The sequence below is a fragment of the Carassius gibelio genome, chromosome A17, assembly GCF_023724105.1.
Source record: "Carassius gibelio isolate Cgi1373 ecotype wild population from Czech Republic chromosome A17, carGib1.2-hapl.c, whole genome shotgun sequence".
Classification (NCBI taxonomy): Eukaryota; Metazoa; Chordata; class Actinopteri; order Cypriniformes; family Cyprinidae; genus Carassius; species Carassius gibelio.
In genome coordinates, this window is record NC_068387.1 from 9,467,116 (window position 1) to 9,472,736 (window position 5,621).

A 5,621-nucleotide genomic window follows, 5' to 3' on the forward strand; every position below is an offset into this window, starting at 1 on the left:
AAAATGTTTATGTCTTAAATAAAAAAATAATCCCAATAATTATGTTGTTTTTCCAAGTCTAAAATAAACACATATGAGCCTACCTAGTAAAATGATGTATTTACCAAGAATCTTCAGAACACAATATTCACCATTTTCATTTTATTGAAGCATAGACTATAAAGTTGATAAAGTAGCATCAAGACGAATACGATTCAATGAAAATAATTATCATCAAAAATACATTAACCTCATATATAAATCAGTTCACACAGATGAGTCAACTGTGATACAGATCATGTGATACATATAAGACATGAGATACTGTTCCAGAAAATAATGATTCCCATCATCACATCTAAACTGGTTTCATCTCCCCATCGTGTTCTTCTTCTCTCGTGTCTGGAAACAGTTTGTGGTTGATATCCAGCACTGATGTGGTGTAGCTTGTTCTCAGCCAGAGGATCTCTCAGTCCTAAGATCCCAGACCTGGTCAAAGTGAAACAAGCAATCCAGATGAAGTTGTTTAATGGACAGAGAGCTCAGCTTATGTTCTGTGTGATTTTAGCAGTGTGAGCAACTATGACCCTTGTAGTACTGTACACTTACCATTCTTCAAGCTGTTTTGAGACCTTTTGAGAAGCTTTTTCTCTGAAGAGAATTTAGCACATCCTCTTCTTTCACTCCTTTCAAGAGCATCACTTGGTCAGAACCCCTCATTTGGCTGATGAGATCATCTGTACAAATTAAAATACTGCAATAAAAATTAAAGAATTAAGAAAAAGTTACAGAGGCAAAGGTCTTGCTCATGAGACTGCATTAGCATGTGTAGTTCTCAGAGACTCTAGAATTGATCTATTGTTGCAGTAAATGTGTTTTTTTCCTCTAGAATCTTTCTCCAAAGTTCCTGACTTCTCTCACAAATGTGTTTTAGTCTGTGCAGTGTAAGGCCTGGCTTCAAACCAATCCACTATCAATTCACAATTTATAAAATAACATTTAGAAAACAATGAAATAATGTACATTGGTGTTTATATCAACTAAACCAATTTCATGATACTTGTCTACTCTTAAAACAGGTGGTGTGTTTTTAAAAACATAATATTACAAATGTCCAGTCACACTTTGCTAACATGCTGTAATTGTAATAGTATAAAACGAAATCAAGGCTGACATGACCAGTTCTGTGAGAGATCATCATAAAATGTTGTATAACACAGCATTGCTTCAACACACACATACCAGAGGACTTCTGTTTGTTTGAGCACAAGATGGCCATCTTCATTCCTCATCCTGAGCAAATCATTTCCTTGGTCTTCCTTCTCTTCTGTGAAACAAGATAATCTCTACTTACTCCTTGTGCAATTAACATTGCTCATTAAACATAATTAAGTTAATTTAAAGTAAGATTCAGACCAGAGCATTTGAGGAGTAAATGTTGATTAAAAAAAATATTCTAAACAAATGTACCTGGGAAGAGCTGATCATGGCAAGATTCGCTGAGACTCAGTAATAGCTCTTTTAGTTTTTAGGAAGGTTTGTGAGGGTTGGTTCTTGAGTGAGTTGTTGAGCTTGATATTTTAGACCTGAAAAAGAAGAACAGCATTAGGATTATCTGCAAAAAATCCTGTAAGACAGAAAGAAGGAAATATTATTAATTACGTGCAACTTGTACATTACACCTCTGTAAAGATGCTGTATAATTAAATGTTAAATGCATCCATTATTGAAAGCAAGTAATTAATAGCAAGCTAGAGTCATATGAATTCTTTTGATAGTGTCAGATGAGACCGTCCTGGGACTTGTACAATATCATACAAGTGATAAACTGGATTATTAAGACTGTGATGTGTTTAGGGATCATTTTTAAGACTTTGACCCTGTCCAGATACCCACACTTGCAGTCTTGGCCACTTGAGTGTGTGTGTACGTGACAGTGTGTGAACGAGACTGTCCCCGGTCTTAATAATGCCAAAGCACAGCGTCCTTAACACACACTAAACCTCTCCAATACTGCTCCGGAGCGCTATACAAAGCTTAGTGTATCCCATCATGCATCATGTTTTGGAATAAATCGTCAGACTTTTTGCCGAGATCTCACAAGAGGTCATGGGAAGCTGTCCAATATACAGTATGTGAAATATTGATAATTAGTTATTAAAAATCTCTGTAAACACATAAGTGTCCCATAAGGCAGTGGCTCCCAATCCTGGTCTTGGAGAAGCCCAACACTGCACATTTGAGATGTCTCCCTGATCAAACACACCTGATTCAACTCATCAGCTCATCAGTGAAGACTCCAAGGCAGAAAGAGAGACACCAAAACCGTGCAGTGCTGGGGTTCTCCAGGATCAGGATTGGGAAACACAGTCATCAGGTCATGAAAAGTTCGACACACACTTGTGGTTATCATGCTCACTCGAACACTAGGCCAAATACAGGAAAGACGTCAAATAAGTAATCAAGTGCAAAGATGGCAAGTGTGGGTATTTGGACAGTGCAACAGTTTAAGAAACAACAAATGCTGTACAAATTATAACAGCAGGAATGTTTGATAAAAGGGACAAACTATCACAGACTTACTGCTAGAGTTGTTCCGATTCCGATACTAGTATCGGAAATATCTCCGATACCACAACAAATTCTGGCATCGGCATCGGCGAGTACATTAACCCATATACCGATCCGATACCATTTTCTTAAAAAAGACCTAGTTATGACCGCAAGCTTTGCCTAATCGCTGCACGGTTCTTCTTCGCTGCTCAAAATGCATTGAAAACACAGGAAGTTGTGCTGTGTTGCCACAAGCAACCCCTGTTTAGAGCAGCGAAGAAGAAATGAAAACGCGTTAGCAGCCCTTATCTATATATGACTGGATCACTCATCACATTCTAAACTGCCAAAAGACAGTGAAGCCGCTACTATATTATAGATCAGTGGTTAGCAGTATGTCTCTGTAGTACCGGTGGTTACAGACTCTCGAGTATATTCAGTACCGGCAACTGCGTTCAGTCGCTTCCGTGTAAGTCAAAACGCAGGGCTCCAGACAGTAGCCGAATATATACTAGTGTCTGTGAATATTAAACTGCAAAATACTATTTAAATATTACTCCCGCAAAATCTACATCTCTGTGGGTGACTGGCACAGATGCGCGAGAGCTCGCTGTTTTGTAGTCTCTGCTGTGTGTCATGAGGACACGAACGCATAAACCGTCACTTCATGAGAATTTACCGTTTCATTTGAGAATACTGTCATATCATAAACACAGACACTCAAAGATCTTCATGGCAGCCCATTAAAATAAATGTTTGGTTTACATGAGTAAATTGACAATATATAAAGCTACTGTTGTAGCCTACAGTAATAATACATCTCTATAATAATAATAATAATTATGCCTAGATGGTTGCTTGTTTTTTACTTGTTTTTTACTTGTTAGAGATTATCTGATTAATAGATCTTTTTTTATATTCCTAGACTTATTTGTTGCAGTTTTTTTATACAGTTATATTGTAAAACTTAAATACCTTTTTTAGTTTGCGGTGTTAGATTTTTGGCTGCATTTGAAGTTCTTTTTTGCATAAGAAAATAAATAATACTGTCAAATTCATGTTAGATAATAAAAATACTGTAATAAATACAGTAGTTCACCATGTATTTGTTCATGTTTTATTGAGGGATCTGTCTGAAGCACACCATAAAAAAATTCTAGCAATTTACACAGGGCTAGTAGTATATACAGCTGTATATACAGATATACACCCAGGTATCGGATCAGTACTCGGTATCGGCCGATACCCTGAGCCCAGGTATCGGAATCGGTATCGGGAAGAGAAAAAGGGTATCGGAACATCTCTACTTACTGCTGCATATATCTGCCTCCGCAGCTTTCTGTCTTCTCCATTTCTGAAGGAATCCCTCTCCAGAAACACCACTGGGCTGACTGCCTTTATGTCTTTTCAGCTAAAAATAAAAATAATAAAAAGGGGAGAGTAAATAAAATTGAATTATATACAGAATGTTAATAATGATCTGTGAGCAAAATATTTAGATATAATATATATATATATATATATATATATATATATATATATATATATATATATATATATATATATATGACTGATATGAAAGAACTGCAAGATGGAAAAATGCATGTTTTATTATTTATTTTTAATTTGATTTTTTTTTTTTTTTGGATTTACATTAAAAGGTATTAAAAGCATGCTACAGAACATATGATTACTGTGATATCTGTCATATAAAAGCACATAAAAAACACTAACATTACAGTGATACAAACATAGCTGGTTTGGTGATTATTGTATTGTTGTATTGATTATTAATATACCATAGTAAAACTACAGTTACAGTTACTAATGTCCTGTTTACTGTGTTTTAACTTCACATTTCAATTATTACTATTGTAAGTGTCGTGATTACCATGATTTTACTACAAATACAACTTACATCATTAATCCTGAAATTAATAATAATATAAAACTGTTCGAAGGTCTATGGCACGTCAGGTGACAGATAGAGTTTAATCAGACTAATTAGCAGCTGTGTTCATTTATTTAAATGCAATGAAACTCAAAGACAGCCGCGGATGACCGATATAATACAGCGATTAAACATATGGCACTAATTTGATTAATAAATAAGACAGAATACATTTTATAAAAGGCATTAAAAGAGCGTATTTACGACTACTCACCCAAACTGTGGAACTGATAGCAAGTATCGCGATGTGTGCTGAATGAGACTTCTTGAACGTGATTTCATAGCGATAAACATCTCATGTCCTCGTGTCGAATTCTGACGCCAAAAGTTTCCCATTGAAAGCAATGAAGGTCGTAGTGCTTCGATATTCGACGCCGAGAGGCACATTTGGCGTCATAAAAGTGACGCTAGGGGCGCTTGACCATGCTTCGGTTTTTGACGCCTTTGGAGTGAGAATGGGTTGGCCATGTTCTCAGCAGTCCTGTTCTCTTCATAGATGAGAGCAGAATTCATACTGAGCACGTGTCAGATGTGAAAGATTTTGGAAATGCCATGGGGAAATTTTTTTTTCATGCAACATCATCCAACGTGACTCGTTTGGCAGTGGGTCAGTAATGGTCTGGGGAGGAATATCCGTGGAGGATTGCACAGACCAATTTTTTGTAGGATGGTAATTTTTGACTGGGAATACCACGTGTTCTTTTGTGCTTTTATATATATATATATATATATATATTTTTTTTTTCAAGATATAAGCATTTCAAAACAAATTTCTTGATTAAACATTAAACAGTGCAATTTTGGGAAGAACAGTGAAATTTCTTTGTTCATATTTATATATATTTTGTTATATTGACCAAAATATCCACAAATAATGTTTTTTTTTTTTTCACTTAAACAAATTGACGGCGTGGTTAAAGCTAGTTTTTTTTCACCTAGGTCTTTGGCCAAGGTCAAAATTGCAATTCGCTGCAGGGCCCCCCTAATGACGCCCCTGCACAGTGAAATATAGTACTCAACACAGGACATATTTGCAGTGTAAAAAAAAAAAAATTAAAAAATAAATATATATATAGATATGATTTCAAATTAGCTTTATTCATAACTACTTTTCTATAAAGTGTTGCCTTTGGCAGAA

The 5,621-nt window shown here is 35.6% G+C and overlaps 1 long non-coding RNA gene across 1 annotated transcript; it reads right to left on the minus strand.

Moving 5' to 3' along the window:
• Window positions 1-266: 266 nt before the first annotated feature.
• Window positions 267-4,945, minus strand: LOC127933447 (uncharacterized). The gene is made up of 6 exons (XR_008147510.1): window positions 4,698-4,945; window positions 3,844-3,943; window positions 1,450-1,565; window positions 1,222-1,306; window positions 589-716; window positions 267-468 (listed from the first exon to the last, which is right to left on the minus strand). It is a non-coding gene; the product is annotated as an uncharacterized LOC127933447 (long non-coding RNA).
• Window positions 4,946-5,621: the final 676 nt, after the last annotated feature.